The sequence below is a fragment of the Leopardus geoffroyi genome, chromosome B3 (assembly GCF_018350155.1).
Source record: "Leopardus geoffroyi isolate Oge1 chromosome B3, O.geoffroyi_Oge1_pat1.0, whole genome shotgun sequence".
In the NCBI taxonomy this organism is placed as follows: Eukaryota; Metazoa; Chordata; class Mammalia; order Carnivora; family Felidae; genus Leopardus; species Leopardus geoffroyi.
Window position 1 is genome coordinate 22,057,635 of NC_059337.1, and position 23,996 is coordinate 22,081,630.

The 23,996-nt window shown below is 38.5% G+C and overlaps 1 protein-coding gene and 1 non-coding gene across 3 annotated transcripts in view; both read right to left on the bottom strand.

Annotated features, from left to right (window-relative positions):
- Positions 1-23,996, bottom strand: part of OTUD7A (OTU deubiquitinase 7A) — a 370,683-nt gene that overhangs the window by 196,981 nt on the left and 149,706 nt on the right. The gene's annotated exons all lie outside the window — the stretch shown is intronic.
- Positions 19,017-19,122, bottom strand: LOC123584564. The gene has a single exon (XR_006705525.1). It is a non-coding gene; the product is annotated as a U6 spliceosomal RNA (small nuclear RNA).

Sequence of the window (23,996 nt, forward strand, 5' to 3'; positions counted from 1 at the left end):
AATTGATACCCCCCTAGCCAGATTTCTCAAAAAGAAAAGAGAGAGGACCCAAGTAGATAAAATCACAAATGAAAATGGATTTATCACAACCAATCCCTCAGAAATACAAGCAATTATCAGAGAACATTATGAAAAATTGTATGCCAACAAATTGGACAACCTGGAAGAAACTGACAAATTCCTAGATACCACATACTACTGAAACTTAAATGGGAAGAAATAGAAAATTTGAACAGACCCATTACTAGTGAAGAAATTGAATCAGTCATCAAAAATCTCCCAACAAATAAGAGTCCTATACCAGATGGCTTCCCAGGGGAATTCTACCAGACATTTAAAGCAGAGTTAATACGTTCTTTCTTAAGCTATTCCAAAAAATATAAATGGAAGGAAAACTTCCAGACTCATTCTCTGAAGCCAGCATTACCTTGATTCCCAAACCAGACAGAGATCCCACTAAAAAGGAGATTTACAGGCAAATATCCCTGATGAACATGGATGCAAAAATTCTCAACAAGATACCAGCAAATCGAATTCAACAGCATATAAAAAGAATTATTCACCATGAACACATGGGATTCATTCCTGGGCTGCAGCGTTGTTCAATATTTGCAAATCAATCAATGTGATACATCACATTAATAAAAGAAAGGATAAAAGCCATTTACCCTGTCAACAGATGCAGAAAAAGCATTTGACAAAAGACAGCATTCTTTTTAATAAAAACACTCAAGAAAGTCGGCAAAGAAGGAATATACCTAAACATCATAAAAGCCATTTCTGAAAAGCCAACAGCTAATATCATCCTCAATGGGGAAAAATGGAAAGCTTTCCTCCTGAGATCAGGAACACGTCAGGGATGTTCACTCTCACCACTGTTGTTTAACATAATGTTGGAAGTTCTAGCATTGGCAATCAGAAAACAAAATGAAATAAAATGCTTCAAAATTGGCAAAGAAGTCAAACTTTCATTTTTCGCAGACATCATGATACTCTACATGGACAGCCAAAAGGATACTAGAACTGATACATAAATTTAGCAAAGTTGCAGGGAATAACATCAATGTAAGGAAATCAGTTGCATTTCTATACACCAATAATGAAGTAACAGAAAGAGAAATAAAGAAACTGATCCCATTTACAATTGCACCAAGAACAATAAAATACCTAGGAATAAACTTAACCAAAAATGTAAAAGATCTGTATACTGAAAACTATCAAAAACTTATGAAGGAAATTGAAGAAGACACAAAGAAATGGAAAAACATTCCATGCTCATAGATTGGGGGAATAAATATTGTTAAAATGTCAATACTACCAAAAGTAATCTACACATTCAATGCAATCCCAATCAAAATTGCACCAGCATTCTTCTTAAAATTAGAACAGGGGCGCCTGGGTGGCTCAGTCGGTTAAGCGGCCGACTTTGTCTCAGGTCATGATCTCGCGGTCTGTGAGTTCGAGCCCCGTGTCGGGCTCTGTGCTGACAGCTCAGAGCCTGGAGCCTGTTTCAGATTCTGTGTCTCCCTCTCTCTGACCCTCCCCCGTTCATGCTCTGTCTCTCTCTGTCTCAAAAATAAATAAACATTAAAAAAAACTAGAACAAACAATCCTAAAATTTGTATGGAACCACAAAAGACCCCAAATAGCCAAGGTAATATCGAAAAAGAAAACCAAAGCGGGAAGCATCACAATCCCAGACTTTAGCCTCTACTACAAAGCTGTAATCATCAAGACAGTATGGGATTGGCACAAAACAGACACACAGGCCAATGGAATAGAATAGAGAACCCAAAATTGGACCCACAAATGTATGGCCAACTAATCTTTGACAAAGCAGGAAGAGTATCCAATGGAAACAAGACAGTCTCTTTAGCAAATGGTGCTGGGAGAACAGGACAGAAACATGCAGAAAAATGAAACTAGATCATTTTCTTTAACCATACACAAAAATAAACTCAAAATGGAAGCAAGACCTAAATGTGAGACAGGAAACCATCAAAACCCTAGGGGAGAAAGCAGGCAACAACCTCTTTGACCTCAGCCACAGCAATTTCTTGCTTAAAACATCTCCAAAGGCAAGGGAATTAAAAGCAAAAATGAAATACGGGACCTCATCAAGATAAAAAGCTTCTGCACTACAAAGGAAACAATCAACAAAACTAAAAGGCAACCAGGAGAATGGTAGAAGATATTTGCGGATGACATATCAGATAAAGGATTAGGATCTAAAATCTATAAAGAACTTACGAAACTCAACACCCGAAAAACAAATAATCCAGTGAAAAAATGGGCAGAAGACATGAACAAACACTTTTTCCAAAGAAGACATCCCAATGGCCAACAGACACATGAAAAGATGCTCTATGTCACTCATTATCAGGGAAACACAAATCAAAACCATGCTGAGATACCACCTCACACCCATTAGAGTGGCTAAAATTAACTACTCAGGAAACAACAGATGCTGGCGAGGCTGTAGAGAAACGGGAACCCTTTTGCACTGTTGGTGGGAATACAAACTGGTGCAGTCACTCTGGAAAACAGTGTGGAGATTCCTCAAAAAATTAAAGATAAAACTACCCTACGACCCAGCAATAGCACTACTGGGAATTTATCCAAAGGATACAGGAGTGCTGATTCATAGGGGCACATGTACCCCAATGTTTATAGCAGCACTTTCAACAACAGCCAAATTATAGAAAGAGCCTAAATGTCCATCAACTGGTGAATGGATAAAGAAGATGTGGTTTATATATACAATGGAATGCTACTTGAATATGAGAAAGAATGAAATCATGCCATTTGCAGCAACATGGATGGAACTGGAAGGTATTATGCTTAAGTGAAATATGTCAGTCAGAGAAAGACATATTATATGTGTTCACTCATATGTGGATCTTGAGAAACTTAACAGAAGACCATGGGGGAAGGGAAAGGAAAACATAGTTACAAACAGAGGGAGGGTGGCAAACCATAAGAGACTCTTAAATAAAGAGAACAAACTGGGGGTTGTTGGGGGGTTGGGGAGAGGGGAAAATGGGTGATGGGCATTGAGGAGGGCACTTGTTGGGATGAGCACTGGGTGTTTTATGTAAGCAATGAACCATGGGAATCTACCCCAAAACCAAGAGCACACTTTACACACTGTATGTTAGCCAATTTGACAATAAATTATATTAAAGAATATAAAGGTAAATTAGACTTCATGTGGCACTAACTGGGCAGTGGGCTAGGCCAGGTCAGGGTCAGGTGAACCTAGAAGCTGTGGGCAGAGGGCCTAGGCAAGAATGGGAAGGCATGCCTTCTCTGCTTCTAGGGTCAAGAAAGTCCACTCATAAGCCAGATGCTGGCCCAGCATGGGCAAAAGCAACATTACTTTGTTGTCCTCTATCCAAGTCAGAGCACAGCACTTAGATAGGTGGACCTGGGGAGCTTAGGTGACTGAGGTGCCAGGCAGGTGGTAACTGTGATTTGGGTACCAGATGGAGCAGCACAGCAGTCTGGAAGCCTATCTGACTCAATGCAATGTCATCTTAATGCTGTTCTGGGGTTTGGCACCTCCCCAGCCAGGTCAGCCCACTGCAAGAGAGGGTCCTGCAGGACCAGGATGTGACTCCATGTGGCCACAAAGGCACATGGTTGCTGGTTTTAGGGCTTTGGAAGCAACTGCAGAGGTTTTGAGAAGAATAAGAACTATAGTTGCTTAAAATGGAAGAGTTTTCTGTTTGACCTTGAAGCAGAAAAGAACTTTTTTGAGTGTTTCCAATGTGCTAGCCACATTCCATATGCTTCATGCTTACACTTCACAAAAAACCCCATACTCTAGGGGCAAGCATGCCCCCTTTAAATACCATTTCTCCTATGCCCAGAGGGGTTAAGAAATGTGACCAAGGTCACACAGCAGTTAATCACCTAGAATCTGAATGGCAAAATCAAAGCCTGTGCTTTAGCATTATACCAATTCTTGAAATGCTCAGACATGCTAACAATGCTTTCTCTTCACTTTGTGAAGGCCATGTCACCTTACTCCCCATGTTTCCTAGAGCTCCAGAGGTATTTTGCCTACCTAAAAGGTCCTTCCCTGATAACCAAGTCCAGAGTCCCATTACTGCTCCTCAAGAGACAAGCTTTACCTGCTTTTCCCACAACAGTGGCTAAACGTTGTTTCCTAAGTTTTCTTTCCTCCACTGGGAATATTTTCTATTTCAAAATAGTTGAAATTATGCTGTGACAATCACATCTCTTATTTAAGATAAAAAAAAATTTCATATTAGCAATGGAAATGGTCTGTTATTCTGTTTTTTTTTTTTTCTAAACTGGGAAATTTTCACATCAGAGCTAAGCAGCTAAAACATGTTTTACTCTAACACTCTGGCATTTATCAACCTTTTGTACCTGTAATAGATGTTGTTTCCCTAGTATTTTGACCTATTGATGCTTCTGCTAAGAAATAGGCAAACCAGGTGACCAGGCTCCTCATGGTGACCTTCCTGGGGAGGTCCCGCCATTAGGCCCCCATCTCATCACTCTCAGCACCTCTGCTTCCAGATAACCCAACCCACCCTGCACTGAGCAGTGGTTCTCCAAGTGGAGTGTATGGACTATAGTATCGGCACTACCTAGAGACTTGTTAGAAATACAAGTTCTCAGGCTCCACCCAGACTTGCTGACTTAGAAACCCCTGGGGTGCTGTCCTTCAATCCAGGATTTCACAAGACCTCTAAGTGGAGAACCACTGAGCTGGAGGCTCCAGAGAGCCTCCACCAACAACCCCCTCCTCTATTTCTTTGCATGCAGTCTCAGGAGCTCATTCTTTCTTATTTCCCAAAAGGCTTGCCTTCGACAAATTTCTCTTCACTCCCCCATTTCTACAAGCTCCTCTTCTCTGCTATTTCTTTCTCCCAGCTTGTTTCAACATACCCAGGAGTCCTCTTGAGAAAGCATCTTTTTCTGGACCTGCTTCCTGTCCCATACATTCAACTCCCTTTTCTTCCCTCCTACCAATGTTACCTTGGCAACTTATCCTTCTGAGCATCACAGTCCCTAGGAGTACTAGTACGTATTAAATGGGCTGGTTCTAAGAGTTTAATGAAATAACATTAGGATAAGGATGTGCTATGAGGGTTAATTCTAGCAGGCTTGGAATTTGCCTGAGCTGTTTTGCTGAAGCTGACTAGAGATGTACCTGGTCAAACTATAAAACATGGTGACTAATATTGCGGTCTTTTACTCATGTAGCCAAAGTGAGTTTCAGGGTAGGTTATGCTAGTTTGTCAGTATGATGTATTGATAACAATGAGACTGATGGTGCAAACCTAGTTACAGTGTTTGGGGGATGTGGGGGGGTAGGGATGGGGAGAGGGCTCTGACAATGGGGCTGGTCTTGTAGTGGTAATGTGCTTACATGACCAGTAGGGTATAAGAAGTCCCAGCTGAGACTCCTTTTGAGCTGCCTAGTTCTGATATGTTCTTGCATAAGGTGGTGGTTCCAAGAAAGTACATCTGGTATACCCCTGCAGAAGGAGAACAACTACAAGGAGCCTGTGTAGAGGTTGGCCTTTCCAAACCCCTTGCTGATAGGCAGACTTGGGCTACAATGCAGGTCCTTACTCTTGTATTTGTTTCTACATTATATCCTTTCTCAGCAGTAAACTGTAGATTCATAAGCATTGTTGTTTAGAGCCCTGTGAGTCTTCTTTAGTAATAGAACCTTGTCCAGCTGCCACTATCAGTGTAGGTGACATTATGGTTATCTTTCTTTCTGCACCATTATGAAACCCAGTTCATAATGGGTTGATCTTGAGCTGATTACAAGAATTGTTGTCCATTGGTCTCTTCATCACTTACTCCATTCTGTGCACTCCCCTGTCCTCTACCCAAATCTGGATCCCATCCTTACTAGCTGATTGAAACCATAGTCACAAAAGTCACCACCAAGTCACACCCTTTTCAGCTCTTAGTTAACACAGCTGGCCACAGCTACTCTCTTTAACTATTCTTTATACTTGATACCATCATCCTTTATGATCTGATTATTCCTGCTCTCCCCTCCCCTTTAGATTGTCTCACTAATTCCTTTCTCCAACATACTGTAAGTATTCTCTTAGATATATCCTTAGCTCAGCTCTTTCCTCCAGATAACTGATCATACTCATTAAATGTTCACAATCACTTGTGTTCAGATGGCCCCCAAGTCTCTCTCTAGTCTTGTTACCTTTTCTACCCCTCAGTCCACAACTCCTTGGTGGTATGTTCACTTGAACATGTCACTGGTATCTCAAAGTCATTATAATCTATCTTCCTTGTAAAATCTGCCTGTATACCATCAAGACTTAAAAATGGCTCCCTCAATGTCTCCTTCTCCATTTCTGGTCCTTTATGTATCTCTTTGTGAGTCAATCTTTCTTTCTTCTCCTTTTTTCTCCATGTCTCTCACCCCTCTTCTTTTCTCCCCAACCCAGGCAATCACACAATCCTGATGTTAATAGAGAACGGCCTTCTTCTGTGTCCCCTGTCCATTCTCTTGATGCCACCATCACTGAGTCACCTGGCTTCATGCAGTGGTGTAACAGGATGGCTTGAAGACACTCTTCTGACTCAAAAGTATGATGAGAAAGAGGATATCTGCATGATAGTGTCAAAGTGTCTCCCACAAGATATTTATTAATTACAAATGGTAACTTGCATTACAGAAACTATGCAGAAACAACCTTAATCAACTGATCAAGGTTAATGCAGTGAGCTGAATATTTGTGTTGCCCATCCAAAAATCATGTTGAAACTCTAACCTCCAATGTGACAGTGCTAGGATGAGGTGTCCTTGGGTGGTGCTTAGGTCATAAGAGTGGAGCTCTTATAGAGCTATTTAGAGCTATTATAAAAGAGACCCCAGAGGGCTCTCCTGCAATATCCCTCAGGAATACAGATGCAAAATCCTTAATAAATATTTGCTGATAGAAGTCAGCAAATAAATATATATAAATATATATATATATATATATATATATATATGTATATATATATATATATATGCACACACACACACACACACACATATAATCATACACCACGACCAAGCAAGAGTTTATTTTAGGGATGCAAGCCTGGTTCAAGATTTGAAAATCAATCAGTGTAATCCACCATATTGACAGACTAAGAAGAAAAATCACATGATCATGTCAATTGATACATTTAAAAAGATGATAAAATTCAATCCACCTTCATGACAAAAATTCTCAGAGAAATAGGAACAGAAGGGAACTTCCCCAACTCAAAGAGCATCTACCAAAAAATCTCACAACTAATGTTATACTTAATGGTGAAAGTCACAATGCTTTCCTCCTAAGTTTAGGAACAAGGCAGTGATGTCTGCTTTCATCAGTCTTATTCAATGTTGATGCTATGTTGATGTTCCAGTCAATGCGATAAGGTAAGGGAAAGAAATAAAGGATATACAGATTGGAAGGAAAGAAACAAAACTGTTGTTATTTCCAGAGGACATGATGTTATATGTAGAAAATCCCAAGGAATCTACAAAACTCCCAGTACTAATAAGTGAACACAGCAAGGTCACATGACAATGAGATCAACACACAAAAACCTATGCATTTCTCTATGTTAGCAATAAACATGTGGATACTGCAATTAAAAATAAAATATCACTTATAATCACTCATTAAGAAAATGAATACTTAGTTGTAAATCTTAGTAAACATGTACAAGACTCATATTCTGAATATCACAAAACACTGATGAAAGAAACCAAAGATTTAAACAAATGGAGAAATATAATGTGTCCATGCATTGGAAGATTCAACATACTAAAGGTGTTAAAATTCCTCAAACTGACATACAGATTTAACAAAGTTCCCCTCAAAATCCAGCAAGATTTTTTGTATATATAGACAAGATTAATGTAATACACTTACATGGAAAAGCATGAAAAAACTATATAGGAATAGTTAAAACAATTTTGAAAAAAAAAGAATCAAGAGAGAGAGAGATCAGTTCACCCAATATTAAGGTTTACCACATAGCTACAGTAATCAAGACTGTGACATTAGTGGAGGCTAAACATACAGACAATGGAAAAGAACAGAGAACTCAGAAGTAGAGCCACACAAATATTCCCAATTGATTTTTATGATGGATAATACAACAACCAGTGGTTATGTTCTCCCTTTCTATTTGAGCTCTCCTAATGTCTGATTTCCAGAAAGAACTTACTTCTTTGCTCTGACCAAGAAATAAGAACAACCCTTCAGACATGATTTGGCCCACAGGATAGAGAAGCTCGGTGCTTTAATTAATTGATACCCATTTGTCCCATTGTTTCTACACCTTCAGAAACTCATAAGAAGTTACTAGTTAAGCAACAGCTTTTGCTTCTGCTTAAGCAGATGTTTTTTTGTTTGCTTTTTTAAATTTTTACTTTTCAATCTGAATTTACCATTCCATTTTTCATCAGTACTAAATTTCATTGTGTTAGATTTGGCACACTACAATTCCTGCCTGTCAGAAGTCATCTGAACTCCTCTTGGCTCCCGGTTAACCTGTTTACCTGTATATGTTTGCCAATCCCTGTCCTATTGTATTTTAAAACGGTTAGACAGGAAGGAAGGCATAGCCTTGTAGCAAACTACTAACAACCCATTTCTAGGCTTAACTAAATGACTAAGAGATGATGTGTTCTTTGTTTATGGTAACTGACAATGGTGAATCCTATCTCATTAAACTGATATCCAGGCTACATTTTTCCATTGTTGTTATAGTACTGGCATGATGAAGTTAAAGGGCAGAGTGTCACAGCTTGAGGGGACCTTAGAAATAATCTAAAATACAACATCTTCATTTTATAAAAGGAGAACATGGACTCAGAAGTGAAGTGACTTCTCCAAGATTAACAACAGGTAGGTGACAGTTTAGGAATTTGAACCCAAATATTCTGATTCAAATACAGTTATGTGTGTGTGTTTTAACCAGGACATTATGCTTCCTCTCTATCAAATGCACTACAAAAATTCAGATGTATGATGGTTCTAGTAATCCCCCATAAAAAGTCTAGTACTCCCCTATAAAAAGTGAGGTAGAGCCTAGCAGTTTTCTACCAATACCACTTGAAGCTACAACTGATCACCAGATGCCCTCCTTTCTTCTGGTCACCTATCCCAGAATAGTATGAAATATGAACATTGCTGCCATAATTTGCAGTGTTAAGTTTCTATCCTCCTGTTAAAACTCCTAAAAAGTTTTTATGTAGAAGCTAAAAAAAATTGAACAGATTGAAAAAGGGATCAGATTAATAATGGTTGCCAGAGGTGGGGCTTGGGGATGGGTAAAAGGGGTCAAAGAGTATAAACTTCCAGTTATAAGAGAAGTAAGTTCTGGGGAATCTAATGTACTGCATGATGACTACAGTTAATAAGACTGTATTGTATTTTTAAAAGTTGCTGTAAGAGAGTAGATCTGAGAAGTTCTCATCACGAGAAAAAAATGTGTAACTGTGTAAGGCGATAGATGTTAACTCTGTGGTAACAATTTCTCTCTCTCTCTCTCTCTATATATATATATCAAATCATAATGTTGTACACTTAAAACTAATATAATGTTATATATCAATTATATCTCAATAAAACTGAAAAAAAGTGTTTATGAAAATTCTTGGGGGTGCTATCAGAGAAAAATCTCTTGGATATATTGTTGATTTGACACATTAATCTTGCCACACATCTGTAATCAGCACCTGGTTTTGGGGATAATCTACTCCATCTTTTATTTATCCATATATATGGTGTGTGGTAGAAATGACCTACTAATTTTCTTCCTGATTTATACTAAATGATGCTAACAATTTATTAAACACTGTTTTCCCACTGGATTACATGTGAGAGCACAAGGTCTGGTTTGCCATATGGCACCCAACTGCCTCATCCTGAGAGCTGGTACCACAGCATGCTGTGCATCTCGCATGTCGAATTTTTATTCAAGACATTATGGAATGTGCTTTCTTTTTTTCTTTTATATTTTTAACATTTATTAATTTTTTGAGAGACAGAGCACAAGTGGGGGAGGGGCAGAGAGAGAGGGAGACACAGAATATGAAGCAGGCCCCAGGCTCTGAGCTGTCAGCTGAGAGCCTAACAGCTTGAACCCGTGAACCAAAAGACCATGACCTGAGCTGAAGTTGGACACTTAACTGACTGAACAACCCAGGCGCCCCTGGAATGTGCTTTCTACTTCTGAAATATTATTTGAAAAGAACTGTGACTTGTTTAAAAATTGTAAGTTCTAAATAAACAACAGTACATGCCAAAAGCAAAACATACAGAGACACTGAATTATGTTTCTGAAATTTTAAAGGCCATGGGGAAACAGTGAAAAAAATCAAGAGAAAACCACATATATTGCATGACCTTAAAAATGTAAAAAAAAATATGCCTATATAAACACCAAAAGAAAATAGAGCCAAATCTCTCCATTGATTTCTTTATCATTCTGGGATTCCTGCCTGACTTAAGAAGGCCTCCTTGGGCAGTCTTCTAAACTTTCTCCTAATATTTGTATAATATGACTTTTTACCCTACATTTGGATTTAAAATCCATCTGGAATTTACTCATCTACATGACATATTGTTGGCATCTAATTCTATTTTCTTCCAACATCATTAAGACAATATTTATTAAATATGACATCTTTTCCTGCTGAGTTATAAGACATCTATACTTCAATCTGCTTGTATAATAGCTACTCTCTTTCAGTGATTTTTATTTTATTTTTCATTTTGGTGCCTGTGCTCTATTCTTTTGTCTAGTATAAACTATGCGATACTTTAAGTATATGACATAAGTCCCTTCTTATTCTTTTTCAAGCATTTCTTGCTGATATTTATGAGTTAAAAAAATCTAGGGTGCTTGGGGTGCCTGGGTGGCTTAGTTTGTTGACTGTCCGACTCTGGCTCAGGTCATGGTCTCACAGTTTGTGAGTTTGAGTCCTGTGTCAGGTTCTGTGATAACATCTCAGAGCCTGAAGCCTGTTTCAGATTCTTTGTCTCCTTCTCTCTCTCCTCCTCCTCCGTGCGTGCGCGTGCTCTCTCTCTCTCTCAAAACTAAACATTATTTTTTTAAAAATCTAGGGTACTGATATCAAAACTGTGTATTAAACTTATACATTAATTTCAAAAGGATTCGTGTCTTCAAATTTAGTTTCCCCACCCAGGAGAGTGTGTATATTTCTTATTATATAGAGTTTTGAGTCCTTTAATTAAAAACTCATACTTCTTGCTCTTGGTATGCATTTCTATGGCAAAATACAAATAAAATATATACAAAGTAGAAAAGAAGACTTGGAAAAATTATTACTTGGAAAAAAATTAGACTTCCTAATGTACAAAAACCTTATACAGTTGATAGAAAACAACAGTCAGAGGACAGTGGGTAAAAGCCACTGTTTTAAAAGAGGGATGGGGTATAGCTGATGAAGGTAAGAGGGAATGCACCACCTAATGCACATCACAAGCAGTGAAAGAAATGCAAAGCAAAACAAAGTACTTTTTTTTTCCCTGATGAGATTTGTAAAACTTAAGAAGAATCTCTAACACTGAGTGGTGGAGAAGATGTGCACCTCTCACATTACTGGTGGAAACATAAATTGAAAAAGAATGTGCCAGCATATACAAAGCATCAAAATGCATATGCCCTTTGAATCATATTTTTAAGATTTTATTCTACAGAAGAGCTGTAATACAGAAAAGACTTTGCCACTCCCAGCATTATTTGTGACAGCAAAAGTCTAAACATTATCCATAGGGGAATATTGGGATAAATTTTGCTATAGCCACACTATATTGTAATAAGCATGTAATTTCTTCCTTAAATCATTTCCTTTGCAGCTTTCCCCTTTAAGGCTGACTTACATTCAGAATCAAAGAAGTCCCCCACCAGCTCTGAGTCTCAATGCTTGATTTTCTTAATTCCTTTAGTAAGAATGCAGTCTTGAGATCCATGCTTAGTAGAGACAGTGAAAGCAATCAAGTAATTGTCTGAATTCCAACAGTAGAGCTTTCCAAGGCCCTTTGAAGGAAACCTACATTATCAACTAAAGAGAACTTACCTGCCAGGGACAGGAAGGCCTCAAGATTTCAAGATGAAGGAGTGGAAAGCCCATTACTTCCAGTGACTCTGGTAGAGAAAGTTGGGGGAGGGGCACTGTGTGGTACAGGCATCCTGTGCTCTTTCTGGGCCAAAGAATCGGGTAAACAGGAATGTCAGGGAAATTGAGGAGGAAGTAAAAGCAATGGTGGTATGAAAATGATACTTTGGTCCTTTTGTGACTGTGGGAGAACACCTGTCAGAAACTAAGCAGAATGCAGCAGTATAAGGGGGTTATGCAGAAGGACATTCAGAAGAGAGAGAGTGAAGGGGAGGGGGAGACAGAGAGAGAGGGATACAGAGCAAGGGGAGAGAGGGAAAGAGAGAGAGAGAGAGAGAGGGGAAGAGACAGAGAGGTAGGGAGGCAAGGGAGACAGAGGCCAAAAGAGAGATTATAGATTGACACACGAGTATATATTCATTTATAATAAAAATAAGGAATAAAAATGTTGTGAGTCATAAGCTTTTGAGTGACAGGATTATAGATAACTGTTACCATCTTTGCTCTTTTATGTATTTTCTGAATTTTCCCTAAAAGTCATATACCACTTTTGTAATCAGAAAAACAGACATTAAAACAAACAAACAAACAAACAAACAAGACATTAAAGCATTTAAATCCTTTCTGCTTTCATCGCAGAGAAGTTTTTTTTTTCCTGAATAAGGCTGCAACCAAACCAGGTGAATAATCACAAACCTAAATCCACATCTGAATATGTGCCCCAGATAAACATCTTGAGAAACCAGTACCTGCAAATGAGGTGCCAAGACTTGAACTTTATGAAGCTGCACTGTAATGGGAATGTATGCCTGAAAAGTGGGATCTTGTTCTCAGAGAACTAGATTCCCACCACATAGGAGGGAGGACTGTCACCCCTCCATCTATAGTGCCCCTGGAGTGGCCTCCAACAATGCATGACAAGTCCTCAGGCAGCAGAGAGACTGGAGAGAGAAATCAAAGGATAAGACTAACATCTGGGCAGTAAGAAAGAAAGAAGGACCTTCCCCACTTTGTAGTTTGGGGTCCCAAGAAGCTCAGCTTTTGTGGGAGGTAACATCACAGAAAATCCCTGGGTTTACTCCTTGGGCTGCAGACTAGCCACCCCTGTCTTGATAAATAGTAGGCTGTCCTGGTTGTGGCCTTGTAAACAACTGAATAAGAGAAACACACAAATGAACAATATGTAGTTATCTCTGTAAAATCCTTCGTTTACTCCTTTGATCTAATTAACATGAGGAAATAGGGCTTAACATGAAAAGGCTTAAAGATGAAAAAGGAACTTCAAATGAGGACATTTGACCACCATACTTGCTGCAGAGTACTGGTTAGCAAGTGAAGTCTTTAGTGTCAGAACAAGAGAGTACTGATTACAATGATAAGGCTCCCCTGGATCACACCCAGCCTGTAAGGATGAAATAAAATTTGAAATAAAATTATTTATTTATTTATTTATTTATTTATTTATTTATTTTTAATTTTTAAAAATGTTTTATTCAGTTTTGAGAGACAGGGAGAGAGAAAGAGAGAGAGACAGAGTATGAGCAGGGGAGGGGCAGAAAGAGGGAGACACAGAATCCAAAGCAGGCCCCAGGCTCTGAGCTGTCAGCACAGAGCCTGATGTAGGGCTCAAACTCATGAACCACAAGATCATGACGAGAGCTGAAGTTGGACACTTACCTGATTGAGCCACCCAGGCATCCGTGAAATAAAATAATTTAACCAAGTGAGATTCCAGTTCTAGGAAAAGATGGACTAGACACACTGTCACTATTCTTATTACTAAAAACAGCTTAAAACTCTGGGCTTAATAGACTAAAACAAAGAAAAAAACAGACAAAAGCAATAAACAAACAAGCCTAGGAAGACTGAAAGGTGGAGAGTGAAAGGCAGACTGGCTAGGGACCCTGAGACTTGGTGAACAACACAATGGGGAGGTCCCTGGGTTTCCTTTATGTGTAATACATCCTGGAGTAGGTGCTGGACAAGCCAGCAACTTGGCTATGCCAATACACACTCTCAAAAAGAGCCTGCTCTCTCTGGCCAAAGGACAAGGAAAGAAGCAGCCTACCAGGATGGAAAAATTTTATGCAATGGACCAAATACCATGGAAAAAAACTGTGACTCCACCCCACTCCTGAGTGGGGAGCCTAGACTTCTACCCTTGTTGGGCTGAAATGAGACACTCATTTCCTTTCTCCCCAAGAGTGGTATCAGAGCAAGCCGAGAGGGCAGGCAGGACTTTCATCCTTGCTTGGTGGTAAGAAGACCCTCTCGGCTCACACTGTCAGCATAGCTATATGGGGAGGCTGGGATTCCATCCCTATCCAAAAGTAACAAAGCATTCTTCTCTTCTCCACCTAAGTAGTATCTGTAGAGATGAAGTAGGGAATATTATGAGGGATTCCCTCCTCTGCCCAGCCATGATAGTAGCAGCTGAAGCCCAATAGGAAACCTGAAATTCCACCCCAGCTCAACAGTTATAACAGTTTTATTCCCTCCTCGCTTCTCCGGGGTGTCCATGGAGGTGGAATGGGGAACTTTGTCTTCCATTCCCACCTGGAAATAATGAGGTAGCACATTATTTCCTCTGTCAGACTATTGTCCAAGGAGGACTGCCAAAACATAAATTTTAAATAGGATTCAGAATCTCATAACATAATATGTAGGGTATAATTGAAAATCACTCATCACACAAAGAACCAGGAAAATCTCAACTTGAATGAGAAAAGACAGTAGATGCCAATACCTATGTGACAAAGATGGAATTCTCTGACAGACGTTTTAAAGCAAATATCATACAAATGCTCAATTATAAGCATCCTTGAAACAAATGAGAAAGTAGAAAGTCTCAGTAAAGAAATAGAAGGTATAAAAAAATAATTGAAATTTAGAACTGAAAAATACAACAACCTAAATGAAAAACTTACTGGATAGGCTCAACAGCAAAATGAATAGGACAGAGGAAAGAATCATTGAACTTAAACACAGAACAATAGATATTACCCAATTTGAACAACAGAAAGAAAATAGAAAAAAATTACCAACCTCAGGGACATGCACATATAGCACAAGATATAAATTTTGCATCATCAAAGTCTCAGAAGGAGAGGAGAAAGAATCTGGAGCTGAAAAGTATTTGGAGAAGGAATTTCTTAAAACTTCCCAAATTTGGAAAAAAATATAAACCTGCAGAATCAAGAAGTTGAGCAAACCTGAAGTTTTATAAATCCAAAAAACAATCTATGCCAAACACAAAATAATCAAACTTCTAGAAACTAAAGCAAAGAGAAAATATTTTTTAAAAAATATTTATTTATTTATTTATTTATTTATTTATTTATTTATTTATTTAGAGAATGAATCCCAAGCAGCCTCTGCACTGTGAGCACACAGCTGAACACAGGGCTCAATCTCACAAACCATGAGATCATGACCTGAGCCAAAATCCAGAGTCAGATGCTTAAGTGACTGAGCCACCTGTGCATCCCAAAGAAATAATCTTGAAAGCTAAGTGGGGGAAATCACCTAATAGTGGAACAATAATTCAAGTGACAATGGACTTCTCAGAAACCATAAAGACTAGAAGGAAGTGGAATAACATTTGTCAAAAGCTAAAAGGAAAGAAATGTCAACCCAGAGTTCTATATCCAGCAAACATACTCATCAGAACTGAAGGGGAAATTAGGAAATCTTGGATGAATAAAAGCCTAAGAGAATTTATCACTAGCAAACCTACCTAGAAGAAAGGCCAAGGAATTTCTTAAAATGGAAAAGAAATAACAAACAACAAGAACAACAACAAAAACAACAAAACCCTCCCAAAACTTGGAACATCAGGAAGTACAGAAAAACAATGGAAAGAATAAAAATTTGAGTAATACAAGACATCGTCATTCTTTTCTAAGTTATATTTAATGGTTTATGCAAAAATTATAACATTGTCTGATGTGATTCTCAAAGTACTACATAGAAGAAATATTTAAGGTAATTGTAAATAGGAGAAGGTAAAGGCACTTAAAAGGAGGTAAAGTATCTATATTTTATTCAAATTGATAAAATATTAACATCATTAACATATGTAAATTAACATATAACAACATTAATATACTGTGGTAAGTTACTTATATACAATGCAATACTTAGAGAAATTATGGAAAAAAACAAAACAAAACAAAGAACTGAACTCATACTGTGTGTTCTATGACCACAGTGGAATCAAAATTGGAAGTCAATAATAGAAAAAAATTTCAAAAACACTTCAAATACTTGGAAACTGAACAGCAGACTTCTAAATAATCTATGGATTAAAGAGGAAGTCTCAAGAGAAATTAGAAAACATATTCAATTGAAAGAAAATAAAAACACAACATATCAAAATATGTAAGACACAGCTAAAGTACTGTTAAAACGTAAATTGACAGCACCATTTTTACATTAGAATAGAGTAAAAGCCTCAAATCAATAATCTAAGCTCCCACTTTATGAAACTAGCAATATAAACACACAGCCAGTTAAAAAAGGAAGAAAATAATAAAGAGCAGAAATAAAATTAAAAACAGCAAAACAATGGAGAACAATCAGTAAAACAAAAAGTTGGTTCTAGCAAAAGTGACAAAGGAGAAAAGATACAAATTACCTATAACAAGAATGAAACAGAATATTGCTGCATATTCTCAGACACCAAAAGTATAACATGGGAACATTGCAAACAAGTGTATACACATAAACTTGGTCACTTAGATGAAATGGATCAATCTCTTGAAAAGGAAAAACTTTTACAACTCACTCAATATGATAGATAGATAATTTGAATATTCCCCTAACTATTAAAGAAATTTAATTTGCAATTTAAATCTTCCTAATGAGAAATCTCCAAGCTCATACTGTTTCTGAAGAATTTTGAAGAATAACGCATGTTTAAAAAAAGAATGCCAATTCTATACAAGCTCTTCCAGAAAAGAGAAGAATAAATAACACTTTTCAATTAAATTAACAAGGCCACTATTACCTTAATACCAAAATCTGAGAGATACAGTATATAAAAAAGTAAATTGTATTCTTAATAAACACAAATATTATTTATATATCATAAATATTATATAAATAAGTATAATAAATAATATAAACCCTACTTGGTCATGGTATAAAATTATATATGTGTATGTATGAAATTATATACATAAAAAACCAAGTCAGATTTATTCCAGGGATGCAAGAATGGTTCAATATTTAAAAATTTATCAATGTAATTTTACCATATTAATAGGCTAAAGAAGACAAATCCCACAATTATATCATTCATGATAAAAAAAACTTTCAGGGGCGCCTGGGTGGCTCAGTCAGTTGGGTGTCTGACTTCAGCTCAGGTCACGATCTCGAGGTCTGTGAGTTCAAGCCCTGCATCAGGCTCTGTGCTGACAGCTCAGAGCCTGGAGCCCGTTTCAGATTCTGTGTCTCCCTCTCTCTCTGACCCTCCCCTGTTCATGCTCTGTCTCTCTCTGTCTCAAAAATAAATAAACGTTAAAAAAATTTTAAAAAAAACCTTTCAGAACATTAGGAATCAAGGGGAATTTCTTCAACTTGATACAAAATTATGCAAAAATACTATAGCTAACATAGTTAATGGTGAAGGACTGAGTGTTTTCCAACTATGATTAGGGTCAAGGCAAGGATGTTTGCTCTCACCATGTTATTCAACATACTACTGGAAATGCTAGCCAGAGCAGTAAGACAAGAAAGGAAATAAAAGACATACATATTGGAAAGGGAGAAATAAACTGTTACTCTTTGCAGATAAGATAAAAGTCTACATAGAAAATCCTTCAAAGAAGTTACAGAAGATTCCTAGAATAGGAGAATTCAGCAAGTTCACAGGATACAAGATCAATATACAAAAATAAACTGTTATTTCTATACACTAGTAATGAACCCATGAACACTGAAATTAAATATACAATACCATTTGCAATTACTCTGTAAACTGATGGAATACTTAGGTATAAATCTAACAAAATGTGTACAGGACTTATATGCTTAAACTATAAAACACTCATGAAATAAATAAAAGAAGATCTAAATAAATGGAGAGACATATTGTGTTCATGGACTGGAAAACTCAACATTGCAAAGATGTCTCCCTAAAATGATGTATAGGTTTAATGCAATTCCTATAAGAACTCCAGTAAGATTTTTATAGATATAGACAATGTATTATATAATTGATATGCAAAGACGAAGAAACTAGAAGATCTAAATAATTTTTAAAAATAAAAATAATGTGGTATTAATCACTCTAGCTGAATTTCAGACTTACTACACAGCTTAGTTTATTATATGGCTACATAGATCAACAATACAGAATAGAAAACCCAGAAATAAACCTACAGATGTATGACCAATTGATTTTTTTTTTTGCTTTGGTTGCATTTTTTAACAGATTTATTGAGATATAATTCATGTACCATACAATTATCCCATTTAAAGTGTACAATGTGGGGTGCTTGGGTGGCTCAGTTGGTTAAGTGTCCAACTCTTGATTTTGGCTCAGGTTATGATCTCCTGGTTCATGAGATTGAGCCCTGCATCGGACTCTGTGCTGATAGTGCAGAACATGATTGGGATTCTCTCCTTCTCTCTCTCCCCTTTCCCCACTTGCGTGTGTGTGTGTGTGTGTGTGTGTGTGTGTGTGTGTGTGTGCCTTCTCTCTCTGTCTCTCAAAATAAATAAATAAACATTAAAAAATAAAGCTTACAATTCAGTGATTATTATAATATTATATTATTGTTTTTAAAATTGTGGAAATGTATATGTAACATAAAATTTGCCATTGTAACTGTTTTTTAAGTGTGCAGTTCAGTGGCATTTCAAAAATTAGGAACATTTCACGAATTTGCATGCCATTCTCGCTCATGGTCTATAGTAATTTCTCTGCATCACTCCTATTTTTGTACATGTACGCCCAAAGTGGGTACTGGCCAAGTGATTTTTGATAAAAGTATGAAAGTAAATCAATGGAGTAAAGGCAATCTTTTCAGCAAATGGATATCATTTGCTGATTATATACCCATCAGCAAAAAAAAAAAAAAAAAAAAAAGCCAAAACAAAACAAAACAAAAAACCTCAATCTCATATTTTATACAAAATAAAGTAAAAGCAGATTATAGATCCATATGTAAAACCCACACCTATCAAGTCTTTAGAAGAAAAAATAGGAGAAAATCTTTGGGTTGTAGGGCTTGGTGACAAATCAAAAGCAAAATCCATAAATTGGACTTTATTGAAATTAAAGCTCTTGGCTCTGTGAAGGACCCTGTTAAGAAGGTGAAATGGCGAGCTGGGAGAAAAGGTTTGCAAACCACATTACCAACAAACAATTCCTATCTAGAAAATATAAAGAATCTCATCATTCAATTCTAAAAGACAAACAATCCAATTAGAACGTGGGCAAAAGCCCTGAAGAGGCCATATTTAAAGAAAGGCTTTTATCTCTGCTACTGTAGCCAGTATGTAAATGGAGCACAACTTGATTCAACAACAGCACCCCAGGCCCTGCAGCAGGGGAGCTTTGTGGATGCAATTCAGAAAAGACTGCAGAGAAGGATGCCAACAAGGGACCAAGGTCAAGGAGGCTTATACACTAGGCCTTCGTCAGCAAGTGCTACGCAGAGAGTCCAGGAGACTTCACAGAAATATGGGAAGAGATTCACACTAACCTTATGAACCAGGTATAACTGATAGGGGCAGAAAAAGCCAGTCCCAGCTGCTTTAAGTGCTTAACTCTGAACTTGAGCCAATTTGGGCTGACAGAGAGACATTTTTTGCAGTTATGACATCTGTTTTCCAAGAGTGCTGCATGGGATGAACAAGGTCCCTGGTGGTCTCAAGTGCCCAAGTCATGGATTCCATGATGTGTATTAATGAGAGTTTTATAGCAGTGCTGTGCCAGGCACTGGGGAGAAAGACAAGGTGTTCTTGCTCGCCTGTGTTGGCAGGTTGTCGAGAGTTTAGCTCAGCTACTTCATGGCATTGGCATACATTTTGTGTGGTCAAATGGCCTGCAGGGCCCTTAAATGACACCAGCCCCCTCATGCAAGCACATCCCCTAAATAGCAGCCTGCAGAATTATAAGCAAATATAAGTTCCTGATATGACTTCTCCAACAGCCCTTGTGAGAGTCTCTGCCATCTCATAGGGCTTCCCCTTTGTGTGCTCCTTAGGTAAGACCCTTGTGAAACTTAACAAAGCCCTGCTTTGTTTTTTGGTCTGAATTGAACAATCTGGCCTTATTCCAGCATTCCCTGAAGCATTCCATCCACAGACTCTAATATGAAGGCATGAGCCCCAGGTCCTGCCATGCCATTTTCTCTTTATCTGCACCCTTGCTTGACCTCCCCTTTTTGCCCCCAGGGGCATCATGTACTTCCTTCAGGACCTGCAAGTAATAAACTCTACTTCATTTTCTTGTGTGGTCTTTTGTTGAACTGCAACTGACCATCTGCCATCCTTGGCCTCTGCTTAGCAAATGTTAATTTAACAAGAATAAAACCATAACACAGTTAAATAAGGGATAAAGAGTTAAAACTGCCAGAAGCACCTCTAGAGAAGGGTGAATACAAAAAAGGGTCAGAGAATGACAAACACTTCAATGCAGAAGGGCGTGGTGAGCAAGGCAGAGGTGCCTCTCTGGAAATCCATCTTGAATTAGGAAGGGGGGGGGGTCATAGTGAACATGGGACTACATGCCTGGTCAGCTTGGTACTTCCTTCCACAGACCCCCAAATGCGCTGGCATCACACAGGTGTAGTACTTGTGTATTAACCATCTTTTGTTTTCTGTATTTGATGATTTGACATCTTGGGGCCTTGATAACCCTAAAGGGACAGCTCTTCCCAGAGTTAGCCAATTCCTAGAGATAGTAAAGAACTCACCCCTAAGCATGGCTTTCATACACAAAACAACAAATCTAGGGTCCACGCCCTAAACACCTTCACTATGGAGGACACTCCAAGCCACTATCCACCTGCCCTAAATACCCAGGACCAAGTACTAGATGACTAGGGACAGTCCCTATGCTCCAGAGACCACTGGAATTAGTCACATTAGCCAATCCTAACCCCACTCACCCTGCCTTACCCATCCCTTCCCATGGAAATGACAATAAATCCTCTTGCCCACATTTTACCCTCATTCCCTGTGCTTCCTGACCAACCTGAGGCTCCCTGTGGCATGGTATGCCCCCACTTCTTGGGAACTGTGATTAAGAAACTATTTTTTGATTGACAATCATTTCCTGATCTGTTGGCCTTACTATGTCTCAAACTTTCTATTAACACACTATATTCTAAAGCAACTTGTACTTGAGATTATGACTAGTTAAACTTCACACATTCAGCCTCTTTTTCTGTAACATGATTCCATTCTTCATATCAAGACTTTTCTGGCTGCTCCATCAAGTTAAAGGGGATCCTTTAGAATACTGATAATGAAATTGAGCCAACTCCCCAGACTCATTCCAGAGTGTGCTGAGAAAGTTAGTGCCCCCACCTTAGACAGTGAAGCTCTGTGGGTCCAAGTCCTGCCTGGTATGCAGGGTGAGACCATCTGGAGTGGGGAGGAGTGGGGGATTATACTAGGTCCAGATCAGAGTTTGGGGATGTTGAGTATTCTACCCATTCTGTTTATGATTCAGATGAGGTCACACACAGAGCAGGAGTGCTGATGTGACCAAGACAGAATGAGAATGAGCAGTGATGAAATGAGCCTCATGCTAAATGTTCACTGACTGGTTCATGAGCTGATGAAAGCTTGATTACCCAAAGCAATAGTGGGACACGTCCATCATTTCATTCATCATATGAAAAAGGCTGATTTTCCAGCAAGTCTTTGACTTGAAGGGGATGTGAGGTGCATTGCAGGCTTTCAGCCCTTCAGGGTATAGACCAGGGTGATGTCATAGCTTTGTCTACACTCCCCGCTTCAGCCGGTCTCCTGGAGCTGGCTCCACACGACAAGCAGTGCAGGGTCTCTGGCTATGACATGCTGCTGTGTCTGAGCTTCTCACTTTCCTTCCTGGGCTTTAAAGCACATTGCCCCATCCTAAATCTACCCTGCTCAAAATTGTTTTCCTTCCTTTTTTTCTCCCTCTCTCTCTTGCCTTACTTTCCTTTTTATCACTAATCTCCATAATTCTGCCAACTTCACTTGCTATAAATCACTTTGAAGTCACCAGGTTCTCCAGGGGGAATGAAATCTAAATTGCATGATGATATCTGTAATACCTACAAGAGCCCTGAAAAATACAACCAAAAGAATGGGAAAGCTTTTACCTCCCTAACACTTCTTAGAGTGAGGTGTTTTTTTTTCCCAGCAAAGTTGCAAAACTCCACTAATTTTAAGTCTGAGAATTGATTCCCTGGTTTGCACTGAGGTTCAAACGATATTGTGAGAATACACATTTGAGATAACAGGGGATAATGCATTTTGTTTGTATCATCTCAGATTGGAGTCCATTGGCTTGTTCTTGGAAGCTCTCCCTGTGGGTAAACTCTGAGTGGCTGGGAGGCGATGGACCAGGACAGAAGCCCCAAAGGGGATTTTTTTCCTCGGTCCTATTTCCTGGGCAAAGACTTTCTGAGCACTTACAAAGGTGTGTCAAGGAAGTACAGCTATGCAGCAGGGCACAGGGTGGTGTTCTGCCCTGGAGGTCGGTCTGGGGCAGCCCACACAGGTCCAACTGGCAGTGCTAAGTAGGAAGTTAGCCGCCCAGGTAAAGACTCTGGGAAGCTGAATGAGCATGATGTGGGGAATCTAATCAAAATGCAACTTAATTTTTGTCTCCTTGACCTCCTATATTCAGGAGGGAATTTAGCTGGGGGAATTCAGAAGAGTTTTCTTTCCACTGGATGAGAATCTGGTATACCCCCCTGACTTATAAACACAGTCCAGATCATAAATGGAATGTATTGTGTCCACTGAGTTAATCACACCTCCATCTCTCAATATTCATTTAAGGTACCTTCTCCTCCAGCCCCTCTAAACCTGGGCTGAGGGATCCTGCCTGCTATAAAGGGGGCGAGGCCTGGTATATTTTGATGAATTTTAGGCAGGGGAAAGGAAGTTTGAACTGAGGATCCTCCAGACCCCACCTTATGTCCCCAGGCCTGGCAGAACTTTTCACTAGGAAACATCATTAATAGGGTGAAAGGCAAACCAAAGAAAGAAAAGTTCACTGAAATCCACAGAATCAAGAAAGACGTTAATAAGAAATAGCTAATCCAATATAAAAATGGAAAGATATCTGAACACTTCATAAAAGGATACCTGAATGGCCAAGAACCAATGAAAACTTGCTCAACCTCAGTTACCACAGAAATTAAACTAAAATCGCAATTAGACACCTCCCAGATCTGAAATCACTGAAACAAAATATACCAAGTGTAAGTGAAGATGTGAAGTATCTGGATCATTCCTCCTGAGCTGGTGAGAGTATAATTGGTTCAACACCTTTGGAAGATACTTGGCAGTATCTACCAAAACTGATCACACATATACCCTATGACCAGCAATTTCAGTACTTGGTATATACTCAACCACAATGTGTACACATGTATACCAAAGCATATGGAAATAATTTTCATGGCAGCCTTACTCACAGAGCTAAGAACTAGAAGCAACCCAAATGAATACCAATGGTAGGCTGGATAAATTGGTATATATGCACACATGGACGAAGAGTATATTAGTAGCACAGTATGAATGAATGACCTATGTTCAATATACTTATCATACAACATATTATAATTCATCACATGAAGTTTACAAATAACCTACAGGTTAGAAGTCACGA